Source organism: Chanos chanos, chromosome 4, assembly GCF_902362185.1.
Source record: "Chanos chanos chromosome 4, fChaCha1.1, whole genome shotgun sequence".
Lineage (NCBI taxonomy): Eukaryota > Metazoa > Chordata > Actinopteri > Gonorynchiformes > Chanidae > Chanos > Chanos chanos.
The window spans coordinates 23,045,065-23,063,231 of record NC_044498.1 but is presented as its reverse complement, the minus strand read 5'-3'; positions in this window follow the sequence as shown (position 1 = coordinate 23,063,231).

Below are 18,167 nucleotides of genomic sequence, written 5' to 3'. Positions count from 1 at the left end.
AGGCAAATAATCTTTCTAAGATTTTTTTTTTTAATTCATCTTTCTATTTTAATTTCAATTCAGTTACTTCAACAACATCATCCCTCACCTTACCTGCCTCATATTTCTCATGAAATTCTACATTAAAAAACATAAATTCTGAAACATATCTATCTATTTCCAGATGAGTCTAATGAATCTCTCAAAGCAATCTTCCACTTTGTCTGATTAGTGCAAGTTTTCCATTCTTTCTTTCCTGTTTCTCATGTTGTTATTCTCAGGGTGCTTTAATGTGCTGTCTAATTGGCCTAATTGTAATTTACTGTTGGCTGCATGTGTCATTTAGCACTAATTTTCTCCATTAACCTTGTTTATTCTCAAAACCTTCATTAGGAAGTTTGTTCATTTAGCCTCAAATATAGACGTCCAATCTAGCAATCGATCAATCAATTAGAGACAGAATGATCATATCATGTCAAATAATGAGTTTTAGTGAGGTGATGAATTCCAGTCAGAGAGATCTGTCTCATTCTAAACTGTGATAAACACTGAATCTCCTATTTAATTTAACATCTGGAAAGTGTAAGAATATAATGATCAGATTTGTCCCCCTGGCAGAATAATGCTATGAGGTTTATTCATTATGCAAATACCTTCCCTCTCTATGCACATTTTCATACACACATTACAAACTAGACTTTTGTTTGAGCGATGAAATGAATGGGAAAATCCTCTTCATTGCACTTGAACTGTACAGACAATATGAAGCATTGTGTATTTGGAAAATGCCCAAACCCAAATTAAAATGTCCCCATCAAGAGACCATGTCTGCATTTTACCTCCATCATGTACTGATAATATACTTAACATTACAACATGTTGTTTTATGTTAGGGTACATTATGGAAAGAAAGCCTTATGTTCCCAGTATTGTTCTCAATTCCCAGTTCCAGTCTTTAAATCTCCCAGTTTCCAATATGTTGCCAGATGGTACTGGATTGTGGGGGTTAAGCAGCATATCTGTAAGCTTCTTAAACATACTCATCAGTAACCCCCCCATACACTCACACACACACACACTCACTCTCTCTCTCTCTCTCTCTCTCTCTCTCTCTCACACACACACACACACATACACACACACACAGACCCTCCCCCACTTATGCCTTCCAACAGGCTCACTCCCAGTGGAGATAAGGACAAGAGCAATGGTTTTTATCTGTTAGAGTTTGATTGGATCAGGGGCAGACCCACAGCAGTGCATGTATACCACAGTGATCTTACGAGGCCTCTGTGGGCATGGGTCTGAGAGAGAGAACAGATCTCAATGCCAGAGGTCATATTCAAATCCACCCTCTATCTCTTCTCTTGGACAATAAGTTAGAATAAACAATTAACCAGTTAAAGGCATTCAGACAAACAGTGAGATTTAGTGTATGTTCAGTCACAGTGGAACTGAGTGTGGCTTTGATTCCATTTGGTCCAGTGAGGCAGAACAAACGTCTTTGTGTTTGTGAACTTATGAAATACATTTTAGATGAAATTTTCAAAGCTAAATCAACTTAATTATACAGTTCACTCGGTCAAGTATGGAAAATCTAAACAGAGTTTCGATGTTAATGCAAATGGATGTCACAGTCCAGCACTGGAAAACACCTGTTGCACTGTTCTGTAGGTCTGTTTATGGAGAAGTTCTTGGAACATTTGGAAATTTTAGACTAGGAAATGACACTTGCAAATTTGTTCTCTGTGACATAAAAGGTAGCTGTTAAAATGACAGCAGAAAGGGAATCAAATCAAAGTCTTTCAACTAAAGTAGAACAAAGCTAATAAAATGTAAAATAAATAAATAAATAAAAGTAACATAAGAGAACAGACCAATATGTGAAAGAGTTTTTGCCCTAAGAAAAAGAGCCACAGTTTTGTTTATATGAAAAACTGAAGATCAATGTCACGTATCCAGAGGCACTTCTCAGCACCTTTGTAGCCATCTCTCTGGATCCTCTTAGACTTGTTATTGATCTGTTCTCTGCACTAACATAACAAAAGCAAATGGTCCTGAATAAATGCACTGATCTCCCAGAGCAACTGTTTTGTTTTTCCAACTGTAGCCATGCTTCATCTGCGGACTGATCCCGATGGAAACTTGGCTCATGGCCAGCCCACCGATATGTCACTTTTACATTTTATTTTTATCAAACAACTTTCGAACGCACAACGTGAAGCCTCTTTTTTACTGTTGTTTTTTTTGTTGGAGAAATGAATTTCTCTCTCTATTTCTCTTGAATTCTTCACTCAGCAGTTCTTGTGAAGTGTTACATAATGAAATAGAGCTGTGGTTTGTTGGGAGGGTGTAGATCAATTAGTCTGTTAAAAAAAATTAAAAATCACGGGCCATTTTCTGTGACGATGAATTATAGGTTATAAGGATATGATCCTGCAACAGTGTGACCAGAACCCATAAGCACAAGGTCACACATGCGCACACACCCACACACACACACACCCTTACAAATTCTTATGTCATGGCAACTCAGAGATCTGAATGTTGTATCAAACTAGGCGGGGGAAAACTCACATATTTAAATCTTGAATTTTGGGGGTTTTTTTCCTTTTACACACAGAGCATCTTTGATCGGAGACAAAATTCCATTGTACTGTGGGAAGGTCTCACATACAACAAAAGAGGTGGTTGGTGCAGACTACTGAGTCTAGTGCAGGAATGCCAGCCCACACTGGGGTCATGAAAGCTTTATGAAAAGAGCATTTGATGACTTAGAAAGTGAAATGTAAGAAATATCTCCATTTTATATATTTGAGCCAGTTCTTACCATACCATACAAACTAACCACACTGCAAGTCCACATATAACTGGTGAAGTTGTAAGCTGATGCTGAAAGAAGATTTAAAATTTTTGCATTGCTACCTATGGACTTGATGAAGAATATTTGCATGTACTGCACATTTGCACATTAAGCTAATACTTTTATCTAGTGCAGTATACATGTAGATTTTGTATCTCAGAGGTCAAACAACTCCAGGGGAATCTTAGGCATATGGACTTCACTCAAGTGCATCTTAGTTGCACTGTTGCAGTTAAAACTCATAACACTATCCTCACTGACAGCAGAAACAGCCACTCGGGCAACAGCATTAATTGCATGTTAATCTATCAATTCCCACTTGTCTTAAATTTAGCCGTTCTCACTGAATGCAGTAGCACTTTTTCACCAGATGAGGGTGTAAAAAGCGGTTTAAAAAAACAACCACAGCTCCCGGCAGCATCAGAGCCTTAGATCTGTCTTGACATATACTCATAGCTCTGACAGCTAGAGAAAACAGCACACAACCACCGCAGACGGGAGCTTTACACAACGGTTGAACCCATCCAGGAGTCGGTGCGGGCCCTCGTAAATCCAGCAGAGATTGGGTTCCTGTGTGAAGGCTGGGGATCAGCAGTCCAAGGCTGCTTAAATAGGTTTTCTTAGACAGCAAATGCGCAGGAGCTGATGCTGTTACTGTACTTAGACTGAATCCCAGCGAGGCCTCGTGATTTGCCGTGTATCTTATGACCGAGCACACACACACACACACGCACACACATACACGGATCGCGATGGGGGATGCTTGCTTGGCTTTTAATATCCGTCCTGAGAGATAAACATAAATGTATACTGATGGTATGACATCACCCGTTTGATTGATGTTTTTCTAAAGTAAACACATTTTCTTAAATGTCAAGGTAATGGGTTTAAAGAGAGGCTCCTCTCCAGCGTCAGTTTTAGGTTACGGCTGATGGATTTGACTCTGTCCGACCTCGCGCCTTGCGGGTGTCTGTAACGCACTGTTGAGAAGGCAAGGTAATGGATAAGGGGGCGGAGCATCATCAGACACTGCAAATTAGCTCCAGGTTGCGAAGAGGGTGAGGAGACGATTGTATAAAATCATACAAGAACAATTGCGCTATTTGATTACAGGCCCATTCTAAAATACAGCAAAGGGTTACTTGTGAACTCTACAAATAGTTCCTGACCCCAAATATTGATCACAGTGGAGGAAACTGATCAGGACGTTATTGCGTTTTCTTTTTTTTTTCTCTCTCAATAACTGATTTTAAACATCAGTGAGTCACTTGGAACGCATTAAAAGTTGGAAACATTAAAAGTTTTGAATTGGCATTCTTTATCCGTCAGTTTCATACTTTGGAAAAAGGAGGTTGACAGAGTAAATGTGGCGTTTTCACTCTTTTTGGCCCCACGCATGACTCTTAATAAGTGCTAAAACTGAACAGCTTGGGTTTTGGGAAATAAAATTGGATAGGAGCCCTAGGTTTCCTCTCTCTCTCTCTTTCTCTCTCTCTCTCTCTCTCTCTCTCTCCCTCTCTGCATGGTGTTAATCAACTCACACACAACAGATCGTAGGCCCATCCAGTGTGCTGAGATTTTGAAATGAACACACACAGTGTGTGAAACTGAGATGTCTTGTATGTGCTTTACCAATATCAAAATTCAGTGAATATCTGCGATGGATTAGGGATGCTTCATGACTCCATCCTTCTCAGAACCGTCTACACTGTCTCCAGATGCTTGAGTATGATTTTAGCACGTGTGAAGAAGACAAGCAGAAACTCAGTATGCGCTATCATTAAGAGTCATGCTCGTTTCTCTCTCTCTCTCTCTCTCTCTCGCTCTCTCTCGCTCTCTCTCACACACACACACACACACACACACAGTAGGAGGGAGGAAGAGAGAGTGAGAGAGAACAGGAACTTGTTATTTTAACATAGCAGCTGTTCATCCTCTTCCTTTACCATACAAGAGCTTCCAGGAGACTGGAGTGTCAGGTGCATCATGTTCCTACCTTAATTACAACAGATCCAGGATCAGTTTTCCTGTCTCCTTAATCATCATGAGGCGACAGTCACCGCTGACCTTTGAACATTTCCTCTAAAGGCCTATGTGAGTCTTTTTGTGTCTGTGTGTCTCCTCTAGTTCTACCTGTGCGAAGCAGAGAAACCTCCTCCCACATGCGGCTGCAGGACACATCCTATTGATCCAGGCATGATGCGGATAATGAGATTACAAGGGTGCACTGCCCTGGGCCTTTTTCTCTGCGGCGCTGGCCCGAGCCTCACACCACATACTGAGGGCCTTTACACATAGCCAACCACACAGCGCAGAGCCAAGAGCTTCACACAGCAAACAGATTATACTCTCCTTTAGCCTAGTGGGTCTAGTCCCAGCACCAGGGGGTCTGCCTCAGGTTTAGCCAAGCCATCCAAAGCAAATTAAGGATTGAAAAAAAAAAACAGTGATGAGTGACTATTAGTGAGTTTTGAGGAGTAAGATTCTGCAGCACCTAATTGTTTACAGACTGGGTTATCTGATTGTTTGAAATAACACATGCCTATGTGTCTATGTGATTTTCTGTTCCCTAGAATTTCAGTGTCAAAGTGAAGAATGGAAAAAAGAAATTGGATTTTACACAGAGAGCGGTCTGGTGTGTTTTGTTTTAAAATGAAACAAAACAAAAAAAAAATGAGCCAGTCAACAGAGTTCTGCAGTGTGATCTCTTTCATGAAAACTTCAGACTTTCTTTGGTGGAATCAGCATCTCTTTAGTTTCTCTTTCAGTATCGCTTTACACTGATGTGATACATTCAATTGGTATGGCTGCTTTATCTGTGGTCTCTCTCTCTAGATGGCAAAACAGTCAGATTCAATCTAATTTTATAATACACTAGGGAATTCCAGCAAGTCTACTTTCTTTTTTTGAACATTCTCAGTCAGACACAAAAATTCTCCTCTTATCTTCCTCTCTATTTTCACTTTCTGTGACTAACTTCTCTTGCTGCTTCATTATGTAATGAATTTCTCTGGGCATGTCATTGTCCTATCAAGGCATCTGAGGAGAACAATAAAACACAGCAGCTGTGTGTTCTTTAGTTCTTCAATGACATGTCTGCTAAAGGTACAGTGACACATCTGATGTTTCTGTGTGTAAGGATGAAATACAATGCCCTACATGCTGCTTTACCTTGCAAAACGTTTTAAGCTTTTCAAAAAAAAAGAAAAGAAAAGAAAACATTTAGAAATCTTCATAATCATTTCACTGGCTGCTTGAGAAGCTGTCAACCTCCACAGAGAAACCCGTAACTCAGGAGCTGTTGAAGAATCTAAACTGGTAGTATGTGCAAACACTCAGAGTATGTACAGTATGCAGAGTTTACAATGAGACCCATGCAACAACTCTCTCTCTCTTGCTCTCTCTCTCTCTCCCTCTCTCCCTCTCTCTCTCTCTCTCTCTCTCTCTCTCATGTTTAACACCTCATTACTATTCTGGGTGTTCAGAAATTCTCCCTAGTAACAACATCAGTTTAATTAGTATGTAATGAGATCTGAACTCATCTTGACAAGGAAAAGCTTAGTTAAAGTTTACACATTTTTCCATATTCTCTGCTAATGTAAGTGTTAGCTGTCTCAGCGTACATGTAATTATGATGTATGTTTAAGTTTGTGGAAGGATATTAGACACCCTCAGTGTCTGACAGTAGTGATTTGGCAAATCACCTAAGGACTGAATGCCATTAGAGAACACTGCTGGGTTTTGTTATGAGATCCAGAGAATGAGAACAGAGAAGAGAGGGCTAAGAATTTCAGAGAATTCTAGAATTCACAAAATTCCCTTACAAACTTCACCCACAGACAGTAGCATTACTGTTTTCCATATGCCACCTGCTGTTCATCCACAGTTGCTTATGGAGTGGTTGTCTGACAGACAAAAAAGGAAAAAAAGAAGCTGCTCCCTGCAGTAAATGATATATGTGCAAACGCTATAGACAGTTCTCCATCTGTTTAGGGAAATTTGGTTCCTGACGACTTTAAGACCAGCTCCAGGTTTCTGTTGTAACAGTTCCCCTGGGGACAGCCTCACTGACTTACTGTAGCTGCATTTCTGTGTGTTATTCTGTCTCACTGAACAGCAGGCTAGACTAACTGTCAGTGTGTTCAGTCCTACAGGAGTACCACTGATAAACAGCAGTGTTCTTTTAGATTTTTTTCTTTTTTTTTAAAGCGCAGTCATTACAGTTCAACCACTCACAGACAGAGATGCTAATTCCCCTGTGACAGGTCCAGTGAAAACGCATAAGACAATAACTACATTCGAAAGGTTTCTATGAAATGTCACAGCCATTTGGTTGTTTGCCTTTTTCTCAAATGCAATTTTAATTTGAATTGATTGCGCAAGGGAAAATGTGTTTACAAACCACACGGCTTTCCGCTACACTAGCTATGAGCGACTTTCTTATACAGTTTAAGCGTGAGACTTTTTCACATCACCTGTACATAAAAAAAAAAAAAAAAAAAAAAAAAAAACACCAGCAAACTATGCAAAGGTTCTTTGAGGTAAAATAGTCAGAAATGCTTTAAGATACTCTCAGAGGTAACATGAGGACACCAGCAGCAGCGTTGTTACACTATGCTGCATAGGACATTGTACGGCCAATCAGAACAGCTGTTATGTGTGGCAAAGTGTCAGGTAGCGTCGGGTGCCATGTCAGATAGCATTTGGGGTATGAAATCTGTTCTAATTTCCTCCTCAGTCCCTACTGGTATTTGATAGTGGTCTTTAATTTAACATTATGACGACAGCTGAGGCAGGCGGTGCAGCACAGCCTACACAGAGAAGGTGAAGCAGAGCTGGGTTCCATGCCAAACATTGATCTCTACCCTTAAGGAGTCTGCACTCAGTCAGATAAACATGTGCCCTGTTCTACCTGAGACAATTTACTGTTTGGTAAACTGATCCCTGAAGATCCTCAGATATACGGTCAACTGAGCTTGATCCTCTCTTTTAAAACAGGGGCAGGATGTAATTCTGGGGAAGAATTAAAGTAATGCATTTTACTGATAGCAGAATTTGGGCGGCACGGTGGTGCAGTGGGTAGCACTGTCGCCTCACAGCAAGAAGGTCTCGGGTTCGATTCCCAGGCGGCCAGGGTCCTTTCTGTGTGGAGTTTGCATGTTCTCTGCGTGGGTTTCCTCCCACAGTCCAAAGAAGATCCTCAGATATACGGTCAACTGAGCTTGATCCTCTCTTTTAAAACAGGGGCAGGATGTAATTCCAAAGACATGCAGGTTAGGTGAATTGGAGACACTAAATTGCCCCTAGGTGTGAGTGTGTCTGCCCTGTGATGGACTGGCAACCTGTCCAGGGTGTTTCCCTGCCTTTTGCCCTATGTAGGCTCCAGCGACCCCCCCCCCCGCCCCGTGACCCTATTCAGGATAAGTGGCTTAGATAGTGAGTGAGTGAATGTTAGCAGAATCACTTAATTGCTTCACTGTATTGGTCACATTCCTCTGAGATGTCATGACAAACACTGTTACAAGGTTAAGTGTATTATGACACTGAAGTAACTGTATTTTTAATTGCATGAAGCTGTCATAGGAGATGCTTTGTTTCTGTATTATTACTCAGATATGCAGATAGACTCATATTTGATTCGACATGGAAGCAACTGGCTCAATGTGAGAAAACCCTGCACGTCGAGCAATTTGTCTAAAAAACAGATAATAAGACTAGTTCTGTTGTTTGTTGTTTGTTGTCTCATCCACCAGTAGGTGATTTCTTATTTTTTAATACGGGGGATGGCCCAATGGCCAACAGGGGGGATGGCCCAGTGGTCACTGACACTACTCTATAGGGTATATAGTGGATGGCAGGTTAACAAGGGGGATGCATTTTGGTCATTTTGCTAACAAGGAGGATGGCATCCCCCCTCATCCCCCTAAAAATTGCCTACTGCCATCCACACACAGAGAACTCACTGACCAACTCAACTTAATCAGTGTACTGTCGTTAAATAGTCACTAACACCAACGCACTAGGCTGAATGTTTGCAATGTTGTAGCAGCATTTGGAAGAGTGGGGCTCCTCTGAGCATGTGCTGTGATGGTGTGTAACATTGTTGTCCCTGTCTATGTGTTTACCTGGTCTAGAAATAGGTGCCCTGTTGTGCTGTGTTGTTGCTCCAAGCTTTGTTCTAAATAAAGCATTCAGTTTATCACTGCCTTCATAATTGGCAGTATTGGTGAATTGTTTGAAAGAACAACATTCCTCCTCTGTAATTCTCTCTTGCTAAGTTACCGTAGAAATCAATGCTACATGTCAGAAGTGGGATGATGGCTTAAGATCCAGATGACGATTTGGGGAAAAGGCCAGATCTGCAGCAGCTCTGCTCCAGTTAAGGGGACAGAGTCACAGAGGAGATCGAAGAGATGGCAAGCACCACTGAAGAGCAGCTTACATCATCTCAGGATGTGCTGTGTAATGCCCCAGTGACTTTTGAAAGGCTGCACAGGCTTCCTGCCAAGTGCGAGTGTGTTGTCTACCTACATGGCCTGCTGGTCCATGCCACCACTTTCAAGTACTCTATGACCAACCTAAAGGAGGCGTTCACCATCACAAATCACTATAACAGGTCCAAAGCTTCGCTGAGCTAAGTGCCAACTACTATAGTGGCAGGTAAAACTTCTTGGTCATGTGGCGTATGCAGACAGGAATGCCTCCAACCCCAAGAAAGGTGACACAGTGCAAAGGTGACCCACCCTTAAGTAGGTGGGGGAGCTTTAGAGTTTTCTTTGGTTGGCCTCTTACCACCGCAGGTTTGTCAGAGGGTTTGCAGACATCGTTACTCCTCTTCAGTGCATCACTGCTAAGGGGACACCCTTCCTGTGGACCATAAAGTGCAATGCTGCCTTTAACTAACTGAAGGAGGCCCTGACATCAGCACCAGCCATTGCCTTCCCAGCCCTTTTACAGACACTGGCACCAGCAACCGGGGCACTGTGGCAGTCCTTTCCCAACTCCCAAGTGTGGTAGGAGAGCAGCTGGTCACCTACTTCAGCTGAAAGTTGACAAAAGCTGAGTGGAACTATTGTATGACCTGACAAGAGCTGCTGGCACTGGTGGCAGGTCTCTAGCACTTCTGTGCTTATCTGTACAGAACTAACCCCCTCCTGAGGACTGACCATGCCTCCCTCACAACTTCTGGGAACCAGAAGGGCAGGTGGTGAGGTGGGTTGAGGCCCTCCAGGCATTCTGCTTTGAAGTCTAGCATTGGGTAGGATGCCTGCATGCCAATACAGACATCCCGTCACAGCAACCTGACCATGACAACCCCTAAAGGTACTGTGACCACGTGGAAGCAAGCTCAAGAGCCCCAGCAAATCTTGTGCTGCCCTGATGATCGGAGGAGATGACAACATGTCCCTGAGGGTCAGACCAGAGGGGATCATCCACTCTCAACCCCAAGCTAGCAGCCGTGAGAGGTCCTACTTGTTTGTGCCATCTGCATAGTGCTGTCAGTACCAACAACTGGTTGAGGTTCGGCATCCCCAAGCAACCAAGGACAGAACTCCAAGCCCCAGGTGATCTGGGAGGTCTGCCAGTGCCTGAGAGTCAGGAAGACCTGCACCACACCTCTGCATCCTCAAAGCATCCACTGCACCCTCAGAGGGCCCCTGCACCCTCAGAGTCCCCACCAAGCCAGAGGTACCTGGGGGCCAGCATGCCCTGTCTCTGACAACAGAAGGGGCATTTGTATTCTACCTACCCTGTCACAATCTGTTGGAGGCTGGGGGCTGGAAACATGAGAAGCAAGCATTTCAGATACACTGCTAGGGACAACTTTTCTGTTCAAGATGTACAGCCCCCAGCAGAAGAATGAACTTTTCCCCAAGTTGGTAGACAGTTGGGTCAAGCCCTGTATCTTCCTGGGATGACTTTCCAAGATTGTGTTGGGTGCAGATGTGGACAGAAGATTGATACCCTCCATCATGGCCAACTGGCCCCATACCACTGTCGGGCAGCAATTTGAGGAGAGACTTTTTATTTTGCAATACGTGGGCTAATAAATTTCTCAGTGATTCTGAGGTTACACATTGTACAGATTCTCCCCATGTCTCCCTGTTTTTCTCTCTCTCACTGACCCTCTCTCTTCCTCCCTTTGTCCCTGTTCTTTTGACCCTTTTTATGGCCCAAGCCTGCCTGCATTCTAGATGAATGTACACCAAAGCAAAAACCACTCATCTTAACACCTAACAGTCACCAGGCTCAACATTTCAGCACAGCAACCCCTGTACCATTTGGTCACAAGTTGATAATGATCAATCCCAGTTAAGACCAGATCACCTCAGAGGTTAGTTTTCCTTGGGAATGAAAATCGGACCATGTCACAAGTTCAATCCTGCCACTCATTCAATAACTATACAGAACTAAAGAAAATGAAACTACACTGTACAACACTACAGAACAATCATGTGTATTGAACTTGAAATGAATAAAAAAGCCATAGACATGCTATAGGGCTTTTAAATAACCACTGGGTAATTAACTAACAGCCAATTCTGAAGCTGTCAGTGAACCTAAGCTTCTTGCAATGTAAGAGCAATCATGTTTGACATCACTTGGAAGCATAAAATGCTGTGGATACAAGTAGGCTTAAATAATCTTACTGTTCCTTAGCAGGAATAACTTAAGTAGATTTATTTAAACTGAGCTAAGATTAACACTTCCCAAATTCTAAGGAGTGTCTCCTCCCTCTAGGCAGAGGCACTCCCAAAATCAGATAAAGTTTCAGATAATTTTCCAAATCAGACAAAATGCCAAAACTGCTGCTATCCTTTGGTTCAACTTCACAGAGTATCGCTCCAGGAAGCTCAGTTCAGCTCCAGCTTCAGCTGAGCTTCGGTTGTATCAACCGTCATATCGTCTGTCCGTTTCGCCCTGCTTGTCTCTGCAAACAGTCAGCCCTGTCTCACCACTTTGGAAGATCTGCAATCCTAAAAGACTCTCCTGGAACCAACACGAAATCTCGCTCGCGGTCCCTCACAGTCAACTTCAGCAACTCCGGTTTCTCACACCTGAGTGCGGCTGGGCCTGTACTTCTTCCTCTTCCCCTTTCCTCTCCTTCTTTCTACCCTTTTGTGTGTAAGCAACGCCACTAGAACATCACTCAGATCGTTTCTTTTGGTTAAGCGTGCCTCTTCATGCGTAATACTTCATACACACATAGATGTTCATTTATACTTACTGAAGGTGGTGAGAATATTATTATTGTAAATCATAGTTGTTGGTCTTCTAGTGTGTAGTTTAGATGCCATTGTATGTGTGTATGTAGTGAATGTGCCTTGGTTCCACCTAGATCCAAATTTATTCAATATTAGATTCATTCTGTGCAGTTTATATTCCATTGTTGAAATAAACGTTTACATTCACGTTTCTACTCTTTGAGTACATGATAAATCATTTCCTTGTTACTGAATGTACTGATCCAGGAACTTAATTATTTAGGAATATTGAATTTGAAGAGAATTACTGTATTTGCCACATTAATGTTTTTATTTAGTATATGTCAAGGTTACTGAAGAGTTATTTTGAATAATTTCCAGGTTCAGTGGTCAGAGCTCTGAGCCATAAATAAGGTTTTTCAGAATAACTAATTTCACTGGGTTCAGGTTCTCAAATAAGGTTATGGTTACAGCTGAGTGATATTAGTATTAAGTCTAATATTCACAATGAACCATTAACCAGAATTTCTCTATACCGCTGGCATGACACCACACAAAGTAGGTCACCCAGTGGCCAGTCTCCTCCAGTCCAGTAGATGCGTGTGATTCTCAAGCTGGGCCTGGTCTGCTAAGGAGCACAAAGAGAGTCCCCCAACACCTCGGGGATTCTATAATGAACTGTGGACCACCAAGACAGTTGACCCTGGTGGGTTCAGTGTGGAGGAGCTGGAGAGAGCTGGCTCTCCCCAGCATGCACCACAATTGTGATTTCATAGTTGTGCAATTTCCTGTGGCCATCAGTGAGTTTACCTAGTATAGAAATAGGCATTTTACCACTGCAGGAACTTTTTCAGGAGTCAGGAACTTTTTCAGCAACCAGGAACCATCCTACTCCAGGTAGTTTTCAACGGTTCAGCAATTATTAAGGTGGACCTTGCAGTACACCATTGCTGATGGTCAAATGCAGGCATCACGGAATGACCAAAGAGACCAATCACCATTTTTAAATGCCCACACTTAGCAAGCAAGCAACAGTAGTAAATATCAGCATATTTAGAGGAAAGTTGTAACAAAATGGAAAACCAGAACACATCAGAGGTGGTGGAAACAGGCCCAGTGAGCAGGTGAAAGCTTTACTTAGCATCTATTTGGAGTACCAGAGACAGAGCGAGTTTGAGTGGTCAACTTGACTTGACTCCATTGTCTGGCTCAGACAGACTTGCGCTTTTTACATCACTTACTCCAAATTTACATAATCTTCATGGTTCTTGCATTGTGGTGGGAAAGCAAACAAAAAAGGATTCATGAACTGTGTGGTTTCCATTCTGGATAGTTACTGAAAAAGTTCCTGAACCTTGTGGAAAAGCAACTAATAATTACCACTTTGTTTAGTTTTGTCCTCAATAAAGTGTCCAGTTTATTACTTCCTTTGTAAAGGCAGGACTTATTTGAATGAATAACATTCTTCCTCTGTCACTCTTTCTTGCTGAGTCGCTGTAGCAACCAATGCTCCAATATAAAAACTTCACGAGTGCCCGCTGCTCTGATGATTAATGATATAACCTTGAAAGATGCAAAAAAAAAAAAAAAAAAAACCTTCTTCATAGCCATTGTGTGTATTAATGTAATATTTCACTCTTGTTGGATCATTCTTTCTCTGCAGCAGGAGTTCAGTTACAGACAATACAGACTTGGAATCTATCACACATAATGGAAACAGTGATGAGCAGGATTCTATCAGTGACATTACAATGTCTCGTTGCACCAGACAGTATAATGTCAATCAGGTCTGGGCCAGCCTGAAGTTGAATAGTTATAGTCTGAGTTACTTTTTTTCTCTGCAATTCTATGCATTGTACGCCCCAAATATTAGGATTTATTAAAAAAAAGCAGACAACTGATGGACTCAAAGAATTAAATACAAAGAATTAACAGTTTCAGTAAAGTCTAACTTGAAATATTGTGTTCTTGCTTGAAAAATATTTAATGTGAAGACTGATTAAAAATTGTTACGTTTTGGAACTTTGAGTCCTAGCTTGTTCATGATTACAGTGGGTTTAAAACTACTCAATTTCTGCAAATAAAAGTATGGGCAGTTGTTTTCTTTGAATTCCTAACATTTAAGGCACGCATGTTTTATTTATTGTCAGCACATTCAACAATCCATGAGGAAGTGACCGCAAAAGATGGAAGCAGACTCACATTTCTGATTTACACTCTGTGGCCATATTGACCTTTTGGCATGTAGCAGGTGGCCCCAGTCAATCTCTCCCTCTCTCTCTCTATCTTTATCTCTCTGTCTCTCTCGCCCCTTGACCAGAACCAAATGATGTTGCAGCCTACACTTCAGATACATCTGTCCACACAGTGCTTTCCATATGGTTGCCATGGCAACAGCCAAGGCTCTCTCTCTCTACGTAGACTGTGTGTAAAAGGTCATCTTCTTTCCAAATGCTCTTTTTCCTTCATACGTGAGCCAAAAGTGGACATGAATTCATTTAACATGTGTCTAAGATTTGATCTATACACAACATCCTTAATCTGATCAAGCAGAGATTAATCAAAGGTTGATGTGTGTGTGTGTGTGTGTGTGTGTGTGTGTGTCTGTCTGTCTGTCTGTACCAGCAATGTCCACATTCACCTCATCAACATTAAGCCAAGGACAATAGTATGATTATGCATTCGTGTTTGCCGCAGAAAACAGCTTTCTCTCTCTACACATTAACCCTCGTCTTCTTCAGAGAGCATGCAGAAAGGTGCTGGACTTTCAGATACCCCCCACCCCCCAACCCCCCACCCTACACTGCTTGGTGATTCCTGAAGGTCCACAGCAACGGTGTTGGATTTCAAAGGCTAGAAAGTGAAACTTGACCTGCCTGGCGCCTCTCCACCCTTCCACACAGACAGCCCAAACACCTCCGCCAGTTACTGCAGGAGTTCTAAAGCTTGTCAGCTCCCTTCTCCAAAACAGCAGCGAAATATCCTCTCAGCTCCAGCATTGCTTCTGTAAATATTTCAGAAGCAAACTCAAGGTTTGACTCTTAACTGTTTGAAGAGTTGTAACAATGATGTTTTCATACTGAACTGTTTGATGACAGGAGTCATGACAAACAATTTTACATCTGGCAAGTGTTGATACGATGTCTGAAACCTCACACGGTTTATGATACAATTTTTAAACAGACAGTCTGCTAAGATGAAATACAGTTTGTGGCGGATTGTTACTTCCTCTGTGTTCTTAAAAACAGGTACATGCTGTTGTTTATTTAACAATCTGAAAGAGCAATGTTAATTCAAAATTCCTGTTTCCCAAAAGGTGAATTTCACTTTGGAAAACCACAGGCAGTCATTGTGTTTGTGCTGTGTGTACCGTTACACCTCTAGCTGTGTGTTTTTTTTTCTCTCTCTCTCTCTATCACTGTGTTTGGCAGAGGAGACCATTGATGTACAGGTAGAGAGGGAATAGGATGCTTTGTGCTGCTGCAGGCTGTGTGTGTGTGTGTGTGTGTGTGTGTGTGTGTGTGTGAGAGAGAGAGAGAGAGTGAGAGAGGACTGAGAGTATTCGCCAGCTTGAAGGGGAGTCAGTGAGTACAAGAGAGGGTGTTTGAGGACATGTCTGACGAGTTGACGGGTAGAGAAGGGAGGGAGGAGTGTGTGCCCATACTCAAACTCCTTTACCAGGCGGGTAATAGAACATATATTGAATTGAAACACAAACATAGCCTTTTTCGTGGTAATGTTTACAGCTATGGGAAGCAGGTATATGAAGGTGAGGGAGATCGTAAGAGCTGCATATATTTTGCTTTTTTTTATGACACGTCCTCCCCCGTGCAGGAGCAGCTGAGCTCCAGCATCTCACAGCATGTAGAAAATAGGTCATGCTGATGGCGGAGCGTATACCAGAGCTGTGCCTACATGACTGTCTGCATTGTGGCATAGAGCCATCTTCATTTACAATTGCATAGCAGAGATACACATAAGCAGAGCTCTCTCTCTCTCTCTCTCTCTATTATCTATCTATCTATCTATCTATCTATCTATCTATCTATCTGTCTAGCTGTCTCAACATGCTTCACAGAAATTAAAAATAAATATGGTGTGTACATTCTTTACTAGGACAGCAGTTTGCATGGATTTGAGTTGATTTAACTTTGTGTTTTAGGTAAAACTGATTTCTTTAATATGCTAACATGGGCGAGCAATTCATATGGGCCTTTTTCAGTACAATGGACTTATTTAATTAAGCCATGAAAAGTACGATTAGTGTGTTGGCTTAATGTAATTCCCCATAGGAAAATTGCACTGTTTGCTCTCAAACTGGGAGACCTCGGCTCTGCTGTTTCTGTATGTTAAAGGTCAATTTGATCCCTTTTACTACTTGACCTAATTGAAATACCAATTACCTTCTCTTTTTCTTTCTCTCTTTTCCTCTCCTCTTTTCTCAGGGATCATAGGAACACATAGGAACATATAAGAAACATTTGAGTTAAAGAATATGTGTGGTCACTACAGTGTTTATAGTATGTCTCCACAGAACCCATATCCAAAGATGATGTTGTAGGTCATTTTAACACTCAGCCTCATGTGAGATATTTTCTTAGGTTAAAAGTTCAGATCAAGTCTGATGCATCTTTTTTCACTCATACTCATTTTGCACTATTGGTCGGTTCTTTTGATCGCAGTTCTGTAAATATCTGATTGTGGAAGCTTTCAGCAACCTTCTCCATTTCAGTTGTAACAGTGCTTACAGTCCGAAATTACCTCTTAACAGCTCAGTTCCCTTCAGTTTTTTTTTTCACTACTACCACTAATGCTGGCTTACACTTTTTTACTGCTATATAATTTTTAGCTTCAAAATGATCCATTCTTTTGGTGGATATTTCTGGTATATGAGTATTAGTGTGACAGCCGGTGTGATCATATTGAACATATAAGAGTAAGATAAGAGTAAATTCATATATGCATATTGTTTTTACGGCTCTGTCTTTCTGTATACCAGCTCTGTTTCTAAGAGGACAGAGAGTAATGGACAGAGCCTTAATGTTGCCTCCAGGCAGTTCCATGGATATTAAAGGACTTTGCTGAAAATGGACAGAAAAGAGGACATTCCCAGATGAGTTGGAAAAAGAAGTCCTACCCTTCCTCTGGCACTTCTGATATGAATCATCATTAATCAGACATATTTAAGCAAGCCTAAAGTTCCTGGTGTTTGTACAGGTAGCTTTAACTGAATGAATTTCTCCCCTGGCTTCTCTGACAGTTTTACCCATATTAGCCATACTCATCCAGTTACAATAAGTCATTTCAAATTTAATATCTTTCTGCTATGTTAAATTTCAGATTTTTTTACTCTCTAGAATGAAATACGTTTTGACTCAGAGAATCCACCTTACTCCTGACATACTGAGCCAAAACATCACCTGGACAACATTATGCAGCTATATTCTGCTCTACAGTGAACGAATCAACAACAGAGTCCACTTCACACCAGTGCTTAAACTGTTGAGCCATCTCAAATGATGAATTATCTGTCTGACAGATTGGCTCTGCTTTTCTCTCCTGAGAGAGAACGTCTCATTCACTCTCCTCTCTTTCCTCTCCCTGAGGAGGGCTTTGATCATTTTGTCATTTTTTTTTCAAGATTATTTGATAGTAAAATAGCATACTAGCAGGTAGCATTAAAGAAATATGATCAAACTTCAAAACAACTACCATTTTATGACATAAATATTTCCCCATAACAGAGACAGTATTATTTTCCCACTGTATTATTTATTCCTCATTCAGATTGGTCTTGATCCATCGCGACTCAGTATTTAACATTACTGTCTCATGAAGCTGTTGACTTAGTTGGATTCCCATATAATCCATTCATTTTGATATCCATCCAACAATAAACCTGTCTTTATGCATATGAACTGGGCAGTTGTCAGTTCATCCGAATGCCTGATCACTCATTAATGCAATTGGACAGTATCCATTAATGGTGGAAGGGGGCTGACTGGATCATAAATGAAAAATAAAATAGGAATAAACAGAGAGCGTGAGACTGTATTCCTTCCAACCCAAAGTGAACTCGAATCCCCTGTGACAGTAGCTGCTGAAATTTCCAAGGCGAT